This window comes from Arachis hypogaea, chromosome 9, assembly GCF_003086295.3.
Source record: "Arachis hypogaea cultivar Tifrunner chromosome 9, arahy.Tifrunner.gnm2.J5K5, whole genome shotgun sequence".
Lineage (NCBI taxonomy): Eukaryota > Viridiplantae > Streptophyta > Magnoliopsida > Fabales > Fabaceae > Arachis > Arachis hypogaea.
Genome location: NC_092044.1, coordinates 82,202,922 through 82,217,443, shown reverse-complemented (window position 1 = coordinate 82,217,443; position 14,522 = coordinate 82,202,922). Strand labels below are relative to the sequence as shown.

The following is a 14,522-nucleotide window of genomic DNA, read 5'->3' as shown; positions in this document are numbered from 1 at the left end:
TGAATCTTTTACTTATGTATTTTCAACGGTGGAGTTTCTACACACCATAGATTAAGGGTGTGGAGCTTTGCTGTACCTCAAGTTTTAATACAATTACTATTATTTTCTATTCAATTCTCTTTTATTCTTATTCCAAGATATACGTTGCACAACAACTTGATGAATGTGATGATCCGTGACACTCATCATCATTCTCACCTATGAACGCGCGTGATTGACAACCACTTCCGTTCTACCGTAGGCCGGGCGCATATCTCTTAGATTCCCCAACAGAGTCTTCATGGTATAAGCTAGATAGATGGCGGCATTCATGGGAATCCGGAAAGTCTAACCTTGTCTATGGTATTTCGAGTAGGATTTGGGGAATCCGGAAAGTCTAACCTTGTCTGTGGTATTCCGAGTAGGATTCCGGTATTGAATGACTATGACGAGCTTCAAACTCCTCAAGGCTGGGCGTTAGTGACTGACGCAAAAGAATCAAGGGATTCTATTCCAATCTGATTGAGAACCAACAGATGATTAGCCGTGCTGTGACAGAGCATAGGACCATTTTCACTGAGAGGATGGGATGTAGCCTTTGACAACGGTGATGCCCTACATACAGCTTGCCATGGAAAGGAATAAGAAGGATTGGATGAATGTAATAAGAAAGTAGAGATTCAAGAGGAGCACAGCATCTCCATATGCCTATCTGAAATTCTCACCATAGAATTATATGAGTAACTATTTACTATTTTATTTTCTGTTTATTATTTATTTTCAAACTTATCATAAACCATTTAATCTGCCTAACTGAGATTTACAAGGTGACCATAGCTTGCTTCATACCAACAATCTCTGTGGGATCGACCCTTACTCACGTAAGGTATTACTTGGATGACCCAGTACACTTGCTGGTTAAGTTGAACAGAGTTGTGTCCACACATAGCATAGAGCCATAATAATGATTCCATACAATAACAAAGAGACCAACTTTGATGATCACAATTTCGTCTACCAAGTTTTTGGCGCCGTTGCCGGGGATTGTTCGAGTATGGACAACTGACGGTTCATCTTGTTGCTCAGATTAGGTAATTTTCTTTTCAAAAAAACTTTTCAAAAAACCTTTTTCAAAATTTTTCTTTTCTTTTTCGTTTTTTTTCCAAAAAATATTTTCGAAAAAAAAATTTTATTAATAAAAATACAAAAAAATCATAAAATCATAAAAACCAAAAATATTTTGTGTTCTTGTTTGAGTCTTGAGTCAATTTTTAAGTTTGGTGTCAATTGCATGTTTTTAAAATTTATGCATTATTTTTTCGAAAATATCATGCATTCATAGTGTTCTTCATGATCTTCAAGTTGTTCTTGACAAGTCTTCTTGTTTGATCTTGATGATTTCTTGTTTTGTGTTGTTAGTTGTTTTTCATATGCATTTTTCGTTTGTTAGAGTCCATGCATTAAAGATTTCTAAGTTTGGTGTCTTGCAATTTTTCTTTGCATCAAAAATTTTTCAAAAATATGTTCTTAATGTTCATCATGATCTTTAAAGTGTTCTTGGTGTTCATCTTGACATTCATAGTGTTCTTGCATGCATCATATGTTTTGATCCAAAATTTTCATGTTTTGGGTCATTTTCATGTTTTTCTCTCTCATCATTGAAAAAATTCAAAAAAATAAAAAAATATCTTTTCCTTTTTTCTCTCAAAATTTTGAAAATTTGAAGTTGACTTAGTCAAAAATTTTCAAAATTTGTTGTTCCTTACAAGTCAAATCAAATTTTCAAATTTTAAAAATCTTATCTTTTCAAAATCTTTTTCAAAAATCATATCTTTTCCATTTTTTCTTTTTTTCGAAAATTTCAAAAATATTTTTCAAAATATTTTCAAAATCTTTTTCTTATCTTTATATCATATTTTCGAAATTACACTAACAATTAATGTGATTGATTCAAAAATTTGAAGTTTGTTACTTTCTTGTTAAGAAAGGTTCAATCCTTAAGTTCTAGAATCTTATCTTGTAGTTTCTTGTTAGTGAAGTAAGTAATTTTAAATTTAAAAATTAAAATCTTTTTTTTATCTTTTCTATCTTATCTTCTTACCTTATCTTTTTATCATATCTTTTTCAAAAATTTTATCTTTTACAAAATTTGATTTCAAAATATCTTATCTAACTTATCTTCTTATCTTTTCAAATTTGATTTTAATATCTTTTTCAACTAACTCTTTGACTTTGTGTTTGTTTTTTATCTTTTTCAAAACCACCTAACCAATTTTCCCTCTCTAATTTTCGAAAATATCTCATCTCTTTTTCAAAAACTCTTTTTGTTTTAAATTTTAATTTTAATCTTATCTTATCTTTAATTTTCAAAAATACTAACCTCTTTTTCAAAATTATTTTCGAAATTCTCCCTCTCTTTTCTTATTCTATTTAATTATTTATTTACTAACACTTCTCTTCACCTCTCTTCATCTAAAAATCCGAACCCATTCTTCTTCACTCTTCTCCCCTTTCTTCTTCTACTAACATAAAGGAATCTCTATACTGTGACATAGAGGATTCCTCTTCTTTTCTTGTTTTCTTCTCTTTCATATGAGCAGGAACAAGGAAAAAGGCACTCTTGTTGAAATTGATCCCGAATCTAAAAGGACTCTGAAGAGGAAACTAAGAGAAGCTAAATTACAACAATCTAAAGGTAACCTTTCAGAAACATTAGAACAAGAGAAGGAAATGGCAGCCGAACCCAACAACAACAATGCAAGGAGAATGCTTGGTGACTTCACAAAGCCAACGTCCAAATTTGATGGAAGAAGCATCTGCATTCCTGCCATTGGAGCCAATAATTTTGAGCTTAAGCCTCAACTAGTTGCTTTAATGCAACAGAACTGCAAGTTTTATGGACTTCCATCTGAAGATCCTTACCAGTTTTTAACTGAGTTCTTGCAGATTTGTGAGACTGTTAAGACGAATGGAGTTGAACCTGAAGTCTACAGGCTCATGCTTTTCCCTTTTACTGTAAGAGACAGAGCTAGAATATGGTTGGATTCACAACCTAAGGATAACCTGGACTCCTGGGATAAGCTGGTCACGGCCTTCTTGGATAAATTCTTTCCTCCTCAAAAGCTGAGCAAGCTTAGAGTGGATGTTCAGACCTTCAAACAAAAAGATGGTGAATCCCTCTATGAAGCTTGGGAAAGATACAAGCAGTTGACCAAAAGGTGTTCATCTGACATGTTTTCAGAATGGACCATATTAGATATATTCTATTATGGTCTATCTGAGTTTTCAAAAATGTCATTGGACCATTCTGCAGGTGGATCTATTCACCTAAAGAAAACGCCTGAAGAGGCTCAAGAACTTATTGACATGGTTGCAAATAACCAATTCATGTACACTTCTGAGAGGAATTTCGTGAATAATGGGACACCTCAGAGGAAGGGAGTTCTTGAAATTGATGCTCTGAATGCCATATTGGCTCAGAACAAAGTGTTGACTCAGCAAGTTAACATGATCTCTCAAAGTCTGAATGGATGGAAAAATGCATCCAACAGTACTAAAGAGGCAGCTTCTGAAGAAGCTTATGATCCTGAGAACCCTGCAATAGCAGAGGTAAATTACATGGGTGAACCTTATGGAAACACCTATAATTCATCATGGAAAAATCATCCAAATTTCTCATGGAAGGATCAACAAAAGTCTCAACAAGGCTTTAACAATGGTGGACGTAATAGGCTGAGCAATAGCAAGCCTTTTCCATCATCTTCTCAGCAACAGACAGAGAATTCTGAACAAAACACTTTTAATTTAGCCAATCTAGTCTCTAATCTGTCAAAGGCCACTTTCAGTTTCATGAGTGAAACAAGATCCTCCATCAGAAATCTGGAGGCACAAGTGGATCAGTTGAGTAAGAAAGTCATTGAAACTCCTCCTAGTATTCTCCCAATCAATACAGAAGAGAATCCAAAAGGAGAGTGCAAGGCCATTGATGTAATCAATATGGCCGAATGCACAAGGGAGAAGAAGGACGAAAATCCTAGTGAGGAAGACCCCCTGGGACGTCTCTCAAGCAAGAAGGAGTTTCCTATTAAGGATCCAAAGGAATCTGAGGCTCATATAGACACCATAGAGATTCCATTAAATCTCCTTCTGCCATTCATGAGCTCTGAAGACTATTCTTCCTCTGAGGAGGATGAAGATGTGACTGGAGAGCAAGTTGCTCAATATTTAAGAGCTATCATGAAGCTGAATGCCAAGTTGTTTGGTAATGAGACTTGAGAAAGTGAACCTCCCTTGCTCATTAATGAACTAGATACCTGAATTCAGCAAATTTTACCTCAAAAGAGACAAGATCCTGGCAAGTTCTTAATACCTTGTACCATAGGCACATTGACCTTTGAAAAAGCTCTATGTGATCTAGGGTCAGGGATAAATCTTATGCCACTCTCTATAATGGAGAAGCTGGGGATCATTGAGGTATAACCTGCCTTGTTCTCATTACAATTGGCAGACAAGTCATTGAGACAAGCTTATGGAATAGTAGAGGACGTGTTAGTAAAGGTTGAAGGCCTTTACATCCCTGCTGATTTCATAATCTTAGATACTAGGAAGGAAGATGATGAATGCATCATCCTTGGAAGACCTTTCCTAGCTACAGCAGGAGCTGTGATAGATGTCAACAGAGGTGAATTAGTCCTTCAATTGAATGGGGACTACCTTGTGTTTAAGGCACATGGCCATCCCTCTGTGACAAAAGAGAGTAAGCATGAAGAGCTTCTCTCAGTTCAGAGTCAAGAAGAGCCCCCACAGTCAAACTCTAAGTTTGGTGTTAGGAGGCCACAACCAAACTCTAAGTTTGGTGTTAAGACCCCATATCCAAACTCTAAGTTTGGAATTGGGACTTAACAACATTGACCTGATCATCTTGTGGCTCCATGAGATCCCACTGTCAAGCTAATGACATTAAAAAAGCGCTTGTTGGGAGGCAACCCAATTTTTATTTTTCTAATTTTATTTTTATTTTATTGTTATTTTGTGTTTTATTAGGTGCATGATCATGTGGAGTCACGAAAAAAAAATATAAAAATTAAAAATAGAATAAAAAACAGCAGAAGAAAAATCACACCCTGGAGGGAGGACAGACTGGCGTTCAATGCCAGTAAGAAGCATCTGGCTGGCGTTCAACGCCAGAACAGAGCATGAATCTGGTGCTGAACGCCAGAAACAAGCAACATTCTGGCGTTTGAACGCCAGGAATGTGCCTTGAGGAAAGCTGGCGCTGAACGCCAGTAACAAGCATGGAACTGGCGTTCAACGCCAGAAACATGCTATACATGGGCGTTGAACGCCCAGAACGTGCATCACCTCGGTGTTTAAACGCTAGAATGGAGGCATTTTGTATGTCTATTTGGTGCAGGGATGTGATTCCTTGACACCTCAGGATCTGTGGACCCCACAGGATCACCTCAGGATCTGTGGACCCCACAGGATCCCCACCTAACATATTCCCACCTTACCTCCTAATCCTATAACACTCTTCCCCATATCACACTTCCCAACAACTTCAATCTCTCTTCCCAATTACCCCCTTCACCACTCACATCCATCCACTCTTCCCCATAAACCCCACCTACCTTCAAAATTCAAAAACACTTTCCCACTCAATCCCACCCTAAATGACCGAAACTACACCCACTACCCTCCCTATATATACCCTTCCATTCTACTTCATTATCACACAACAAAACCCCCTCTTCTATACCTTGGCCGAATCCATCTCCCCTCACTCTCCTCCATATTTTCTTCTTCTTCTTCTTCTCTTCTTTCTTCTCTTGCTCGAGGGCGAGCAATATTTTAAGTTTTTGGTGTGGTCAAAGCATAATCTTTTTTGTTTTTCATTACCATCAATGGCACCTAAGGCCGGAGAATCCTCTAGAAAAGGAAAAGGGAAGACAAAAGTTTCCACCTCCGAGTCATGGGAGATGGAAAGAATCATCTCCAAAAGCCATTAAGACCATTTCTATGATGTTGTGGCAAAGAAGAAGGTGATCCCTGAGGTCCCTTTCAAACTCAAGAAAAATGAGTATCCGGAGATCCGACATGAAATTCGAAGAAGAGGTTGGGAAGTCCTAACCAACCCCATGCAACAAGTCGGAATCTTAATGGTTCAAGAGTTCTATGCCAATGCATGGATCACTAGGAACCATGATCAAAGTATGAACCCGAGTCCAAAGAATTATCTCACAATGGTTCGGGGGAAATACTTAGATTTTAGTCCGGAGAATGTGAGGTTGGCGTTCCACTTGCCCATGATGCAAGGAGATGTACGCCCCTACACTAGAAGGGTCAACTTTAATCAAAGGTTGGACCAAGTCCTAATGGACATATGTGTGGAAGGAGCTCAATGGAAAAGAGACTCCAAAGGCAAGCCAGTTCAACTAAGAAGACTGGACCTCAAGCCTGTGGCTAGAGGATGGTTGGAGTTTATTCAACGCTCCATCATTCCCACTAGCAACCGATCTAAAGTTACTGTGGATCGGGCCATCATGATTCATAGCATCATGATTGGAGAGGAAGTAGAAGTTCATGAAGTCATCTCCAATGAAATCTACAAAATAGCCGAAAAGCCCTCCACCATGGCAAGGCTAGCTGTTCCTCACTTTATTTGCCATCTATGTTACTCAGCTGAAGTTATCATAGAAGGAGACATCTCCATTGAGGAGGATAAGCCCATCACCAAGAAGAGGATGGAGCAAGCAAGAGAGACCCTCCACAGATCTCAAGAGATGCATGAGGAAGCTCATCATCAAGAAATCCCTGAGATGCCTCAAGGGATGCACTTTCCTCCCAACAACTATTGGGAACAACTCAACACTTCCTTAGAAGATTTGAGCTACAATGTGGAACAATTAAGGGTGGAACATCATGAGCACTCCATCATTCTCCATGAAATAAGAGAAGATCAAAGAGCAATGAGGGAGGAGCAACAAAGGCAAGGAAGGGACATAGAAGAGCTTAAGGACATTGTTGGTCCTTCAAGAAGAAGATGCCACTAAGGTGGATTCATTCCTTGTTCTTATTTCTTTCTGCTTTTCGGTTTTTATGTTGTGTTCATTTATGTTTTGTGTCTCTACTTCATGATCATTAGTGTTTAGTAACTATGTCTTAAAGTTATGAATAATTCTATTAATCCTTCACCTCTCTTAAATGAAAAATGTTTTTAATCAAAAGAACAAGAAGTACATGAATTTCGAATTTATCCTTGAATTTAGTTCAATTATATTGATGTAGTGACAATACTTTTTGTTTTCTGAATGAATGATTGAACAGTGCATATTTTTGATCTTGTTGTTTATGAATGTTAAAATTGTTGGCTCTTGAAAGAATGATGAACAAAGAGAAATGTTATTGACAATCTGAAAAATCATGAAATTGATTATTGAAGCAAGAAAAAGCAGTGAAAAACAAAATCTTGCGAAAAAAATGGCGAAAAAAATAGAAAGAAAAAGAAATAGCAAGCAGAAAAAGCCAATAGCCCTTAAAACCAAAAGGCAAGGGTAAAAAGGATCCAAGGCTTTGAGCATCAATGGATAGGAGGGCCCAAGGAAATAAAATCCAGGCCTAAGCGGCTAAATCAAGCTGTCCCTAACCATGTGCTTGTGTCATGCAGGTCCAAGTGAAAAGCTTGAGACTGAGTGGTTAAAGTCGTGATCCAAAGCAAAAGAGTGTGCTTAAGAGCTCTGGACACCTCTAACTGGGGACTCTAGCAAAGCTGAGTCACAATCTGAAAAGGTTCACCCAGTCATGTGTCTGTGGCATTTATGTATCCGGTGGTAATACTGGAAAACAAAGTGCTTAGGGCCACGGCCAAGACTCATAAAAGTAGCTGTGTTCAAGAATCAACATACTTAACTAGGAAAGTCAATAACACTATCCGAAATTCTAAGTTCCTAGCGAAGCCAATCATTCTGAACTTCAAAGGAAAAAGTGAGATGCCAAAACTGTTCAGAAGCAAAAAGCTACAAGTCCCGCTCATCTAATTAGAATTAATATTCATTGATATTTTGGAATTTATAGTATATTCTCTTCTTTTTATCCTAATTGATTTTCAGTTGCTTGGGGACAAGCAACAATTTAAGTTTGGTGTTGTGATGAGCGGATAATTTATACGCTTTTTGGCATTGTTTTTAGGTAGTTTTTAGTAAGTTCAAGCTACTTTTAGGGATGTTTTCATTAGTTTTTATGATAAATTCACATTTCTGGTCTTTACTATGAGTTTGTGTGTTTTTCTGTGATTTCAGGTAATTTCTGGCTGAAATTGAGGGACTTGAGCAAAACTCTGAAAAAGGCTGACAAAAGGACTGCTGATGCTGTTGGAATCTGACCTCCCTTCACTCGAAATGGATTTTCTGGAGCTACAGAACTCCAAATGGCGCGCTCTTAACGGCGTTGGAAAGTAGACATCTAGAGCTTTCCAGCAATATATAATAGTCCATACTTTATTCGGGAATTGATGACGTAAATTGGCGCTCAACGCCAAGTACATGCTGCTGTCTGGAGTTAAACGCCAGAAACACGTCACAACACGGAGTTGAACGCCAGAAACATGCTATAACTCGGCGTTCAACTCCAATAAAAGCCTCAGCTCGTGGATAGATCAAGCTCAGCCCAAACACATACCAAGTGGGCCCCAGAAGTGGATTTATGCATCAATTACTTACTCATGTAAACCCTAGTAGCTAGTTTAGTATAAATAAGACTTTTTACTAGTGTATTAGCAATCTTATCTGGTCTTTGACCATATCTTGGAACATCTCTGGACGCCTAGTCCTTAGACCATGGGGGCTGGCCATTCGGCCATGCCTGAACCTTTCACTTATGAATTTTCAACGGTGGAGTTTCTACACACCATAGATTAAGGGTGTGGAGCTCTGCTGTACCTCAAGTTTTAATACAATTACTATTATTTTCTATTCAATTCTCTTTTATTCTTATTCCAAGATATACGTTGCACAACAACTTGATGAATGTGATGATCCGTGACACTTATCATCATTCTCACCTGTGAACCCGCGTGACTGACAACCACTTCCGTTCTACCGTAGGCCGGGCGCATATCTCTTAGATTCCCCAACAGAATCTTCGTGGTATAAGCTAGATAGATGGTGGCATTCATGGGAATCCGAAAAGTCTATCTTTGTCTGTGGTATTCCGAGTAGGATTCCGGTATTGAATGACTGTGATGAGCTTCAAACTCCTGAAGGCTGGGCGTTAGTGACAGACGCAAAAGAATCAAGGGATTCTATTCCAACCTGATTGAGAACCGACAGATGATTAGCCGTGCTGTGACAGAGCATAGGACCATTTTCGCTGAGAGGATGGGATGTAGCCATTGACAACGGTGATGCCCTACATACAGCTTGTCATGGAAAGGAGTAAGAAGGATTGGATGAATGTAATAAGAAAGTAGAGATTCAAGAGGAGCACAGCATCTCCATATGCCTATCTGAAATTCTCACCATGGAATTATATGAGTAACTATCTACTATTTTATTTTCTGTTTATTATTTATTTTTAAACTTATCATAAACCATTTAATCTGCCTAACTGAGATTTACAAGGTGACCATAGCTTGCTTCATACCAACAATCTCTGTGGGATCGACCCTTACTCACGTAAGGTATTACTTGGATGACCCAGTACACTTGCTGGTTAAGTTGAACGGAGTTGTGTCCACACATAGCATAGAGCCACAATAATAATTCCATACAATAACAAAGAGACCAACTTTGATGATCACAATTTCGTCCACCAGTCATTTACTTTCAGCACTTTAATTCTAGCATTTACTTTTTCTGTTATTTACATTCCTGCCATTTTAATTTCTGCAAAATCTCAACCCAAATTCTGAATTCGCTCAATTAGAACTCTCTTCTAATTAAAGTTGCTTGATCAATCAATCCCTGTGGGATTCGACCTCACTCTATTGTGAGTTTTTACTTGACGACAAATTCGGTACACTTGCCGAAGGAAATTTGTTGAGAGACAGTTTCCACTTGCATCAGTCCTCTACTTGTCCATAAACCTTTTTCATGGATTTGTCTGCCATCTCTAATGAGAATTTGGCAGTATGTACCTCAAAGATTCCCAGTTTCTCCATTACAGAGAGTGGCATTAAGTTTATGCCTGACCCCAGGTCACACAGAGCCTTCTCAAAGGTCATGGTGCCTATGGTACAGGGAATTAAGAATTTATCAGGATCCTATTTCTTTTGAGGTAATGTCTGCCTAACCAAGTTATTCAATTCATTGGTGAGCAAGGGGGTTCATCCACCTAAGTCTCATTACCAAAACTTGGCATTCAGCTTCATGATTGTTCCAAGGTAGTTAGCAACTTGCTCTTTAGTAATATCTTCATCCTCTTTAGAGGAGGAATAGTCATCAGAGCTCATGAATGGCAGAAGTAGGTTCAATGGAATCTCTATGGTCTCTAGATGAGTCTCAGATTCCTTAGGTTCCTCAAATGGGAACTCCTTTTTGTCCAAAGGACGTCCCTTGAGGTCATCCTCACTGGAATTCACGTCCTCCTCCTCCTCTCTAGGTTCGGCCACACCAAGTAAGGTTATGGCCTTGCACTCTCTTTTTGGATTCTCTTATGTATTGCTTGGGAGAGTACTAGGAGGAGTTTCAGTGACTCTTTTACTCAGCTGGCCCACTTGTGCCTCTAAATTTCTAATAGAGAACCTTGTTTCATTCATGAAACTTAGAGTGGCCTTAGATAGATCAGAGACTATGTTTGCTAAGCTAGAAGGGCTCTGCTCAGAACTCTCTGTCTGTTGCTGAGAGGATGATGGAAAAGGCTTGCTATTGCTAAACCTATTTCTTCCACCATTATTAAAGCCTTGTTGAGGCTTTTGTTGATCCTTCCATGAGAAATTTGGATGATTTCTCCATGAGAGATTATAGGTGTTTCCATAGGCTTCACCTATGTAATTCACCTCTGCCATTGCACGGTTCTCAGGATCATAAGCTTCTTCTTCAAAAGATGATTTTTTAGTACTGTTGGATGCGTTTTGCAATCCATTCAGACTCTGAGAAATCAAATTGACTTGTTGAGTCAACATTTTGTTCTGAGCCAATATGGCATTCAGAGCATCCATTTCACGAATTTCCTTCCTCTGAGGTGTCCCATTACTCACAGGATTCCTTTCAGAAGTGTACATAAACTGGTTATTTGCAACCATGTCAATGAGTTCCTGAGCTTCTGCAAGCATTTTCTTTAGGTGAATAGATCCACTTGTAGAATGGTCCAATGATATCTTAGACAATTCAGACAAACCATCATAGAATATATCCAGAATGGTCCATTCTAAAAGCATGTTAGAAGGACATTTTTTGGTCAGTTGCTTATATCTTTCCCAAGCTTCATAGAAGGATTCACCTTCTTTCTGCTTGAAGGTTTGAACATCCACTCTAAGCTTGCTTAGCTTTTGAGGAGGAAAGAACTTGGCTAAGAAAGCCGTGACCAGTTATCCCAAGAGTTCAGGCTATCTTTAGGCTGAGAGTCCAACCATGTTCTAGCTCTGTCTCTTACAATAAAAGGAAAAAGCATAAGTTTGTAGACCTCAGGATCAACTCCGTTGGTCTTAACAGTATCACAGATCTGCAAGAATTCAGTTAAGAACTGAAAAGGATCTTCTGATGGAAGTCCATGAAACTTGCAATTCTGTTGCATCAGAGAAACTAATTGAAGCTTTAGCTCAAAATTGTTTGCTCATGGCAGAGATTGAGATGCTTCTTCCATGGAAGTTGGAATTTGGTGCAGTAAAGTCACCAAGCATCTTCCTTGCACCTCCACCGTTGTTATTGGGTTCGGCCATCTCTACTTCTTTTTCAAAAATTTTAGTAAAGTTCTCTTCAGAGTGTTGTGTTTTAGCTTCTCTTAGCTTCCACTTCAGAGTCTTTTCAGGTTTAGGATCTGCTTCAACAAAAATGTCCTTGTCGTTGCTCCTACTCATATGAAAAAGAAGAGAACATAAAAGAAGAGGAATCCTCTATGTCACAGTATAGAGATTCCTTTATGTGAGTAGAATGGAAGAAGAATAGAAGGATGAGAAAAGAGAAGAAGAAAAATCTGAACACAAAGAGAAGAGAAGGTTCGAATTTATGAGTAGAAGAGAAGTGTCAGTAGATAAATAAAATAACTAGAAAGCGATGAGAGAGAGGAGAAAATTCAAAATTTAATTAAGAGAAAAGAAAAATATTTTTTTTATTTTAATTATTACTTAAAATTTGAAAATTAGGAGAAGAAATAAAATTTAAATTTAAATTTCAAACAATTAGTTAATAAAAAAGAATTTTGAAAAAGGGTGAGGAATTTTTGAAAATTAGAGAGAGAAAAGTAGTTAGCTGGTTTTAAAAAAGATAAGAAATAGTAAAACAAACAAAAAAGTCAATTAGTTAGTCGAAAAAGATTTGAAAATCAATTTTGAAAAGATAAGAAGTTAGAAAAGATTTTGAAATTGATTTCTGAAAAAGATATGATTTGAAAAAGATATGTTTGAAAAGATATGATTGAAAAGATATGATTGAAATTTATTTTGAAAAAGATTTGATTTTTAAAATCAGAATTAATGACTTGACTCACAAGAAATCAAAAGATATGATTCTAAAATTTAAAGTTTGAATCTTTCTTAATAAGAAAGTAACAAACTTGAAATTTTTTAATCAAACCATTAATTGTTAGTGTTAATTTCGAAAATAAAAGATAAAATTAAGAAAACGATTTTTTGAAAATTAATTTTAAAGAATTTTCGAAAATAATAAAAGGAAAAAAGAAAAGATTTGATTTTGAAAAAGATTTTGAAAAGATAAATTTTTGAAATTGAAATCTTAACTTGACTAACAAGAAACAACTAATTTTAAAAATTTTTGACTAAGTCAACCCAAAGATTTAAAAAATTATGAGTAAAATAAGGAAAAGATATTTTTTGATTTTTGAATTTTAATGAGGAAAGAGAAAAACACAAAAATGACTCAAAACATGAAAATTTTGGATCAAAACCAATGATGCATGCAAGAACACATTAAATGTCAAGATGAACGCCAAGAACACTTTGAAGATCCTGATGAATATCAAGAACTTATTTTTGAAAAATTTTCAAGAAAAGAAAAACATGAAAGACACCAAATTTAGAGATTTTTCATGTTTAGACACTATGAATGCAAAAATGCATATGAAAAACAACAAAAGACACAAAACAAGAAAATATGAAGATCAAACAAAGAAAATCCTCAAGAACAACTTGAAGATCATGAAGAACACATGCATGAATTTTTGAAATTTTTTTTTGAAAATTAAAAAGATTCAATTGACACCAAACTTAAAAATTGACTCTTGACTCAAACTAGAAACACAAAAATATTTTTGATTTTATGATTTTATAAAATTTTTTGGATTTTTTCGAAAATTATTTTTAGAAAAACGAAAACAAAAAATTTTTTTTTGAAAGATTTTTGAAAACTTTTTGAAAAGAAAATAAAGGTTGAAACAAGAAAATTACCTAATTTGAGCAACAAGATGAACCGTCAGTTGTCCAAACTTGAACAATCCCCGACAACGGTGCCAAAAACTTGGTGCACGAAATTGTGATCTCAATGGCGCCAACAACTTGGTACGCGCAATTGTAATCTCGACTCTTTTTCACAACTTCGCACAACTAACCAGCAAGTGCACTGGGCCGTCCAAGTAATAAACCTTACGTGAGTAAGGGTCGATCCTACGGAGATTGTCAGCTTGAAGCAAGCTATGGTCATCTTGTAAATCTCAGTCAGGAGGATTCAAATGGTTATAGAGTTTTGATTATTAAAAGATAAATAAAACATAAAATAGAGATAGAGATACTTATGCAATTCATTGGTGGGAATTTCAGATAAGCGCATGGAGATGCGTTGTTCCTTCTGAATCTCTACTTTCCTACTACCTTCATCCAATCCTTCATACTTCTTTCTATGGCAAGCTGTATGTTAGGTGTCACCGTTATCAATGGCTACTTCCCGTCCTCTCAGTGAAAATGGTCCTCTACGGTTTCTGTACGGCTAATCAACTGTCAGATTGCTCGTCTCGGATAAAAAATACCATGCACATATATCGTATGGCTAATCAGCTGTTGGTTCTCGATCGTGTAGGAGTAGGATTTACTATCCTTTTGCGTCTATCACCACACCCTACAGTCGTGAGTTAAACACCAGTTTGTAACTTGTTTCTTGCGTTTGACTCTAGCTTGCAACTTGTTTCTGGCGTTTAACGCCAGGATAGGGCAGAAAGCTGGTGTTTAACGCCAGTTTGTGTCGTCTAAACTCGGCCAAAGTATGGACTATTATATATTTCTGAAAAGCCCTGGATGTCTACGTTTTAACACAATTGAGAGCGCGCCATTTGGACTTCTATAGCTCCAAAAAATCTATTTTTAGTGCAGGGAGGTCAAAATCCAACAGCATCAGCAGTCCTTCTTCAGCCTCTGAATTAGATTTTTGCTCAGGTCCTTC

General features: G+C 37.0%; 2 non-coding genes across 2 annotated transcripts; one reads left to right on the top strand and one right to left on the bottom strand.

Moving 5' to 3' along the window:
- Positions 1–3,108: 3,108 nt before the first annotated feature.
- LOC112713467 (small nucleolar RNA R71) lies at positions 3,109–3,212 on the bottom strand. Its single transcript, XR_003158440.1, has one exon. It is a non-coding gene; the product is annotated as a small nucleolar RNA R71 (small nucleolar RNA).
- An 8,135-nt stretch (positions 3,213–11,347) lies between these two features.
- LOC112713837 (small nucleolar RNA R71) lies at positions 11,348–11,455 on the top strand. The gene has a single exon (XR_003158797.1). It is a non-coding gene; the product is annotated as a small nucleolar RNA R71 (small nucleolar RNA).
- The last annotated feature ends 3,067 nt before the right edge of the window (positions 11,456–14,522 follow it).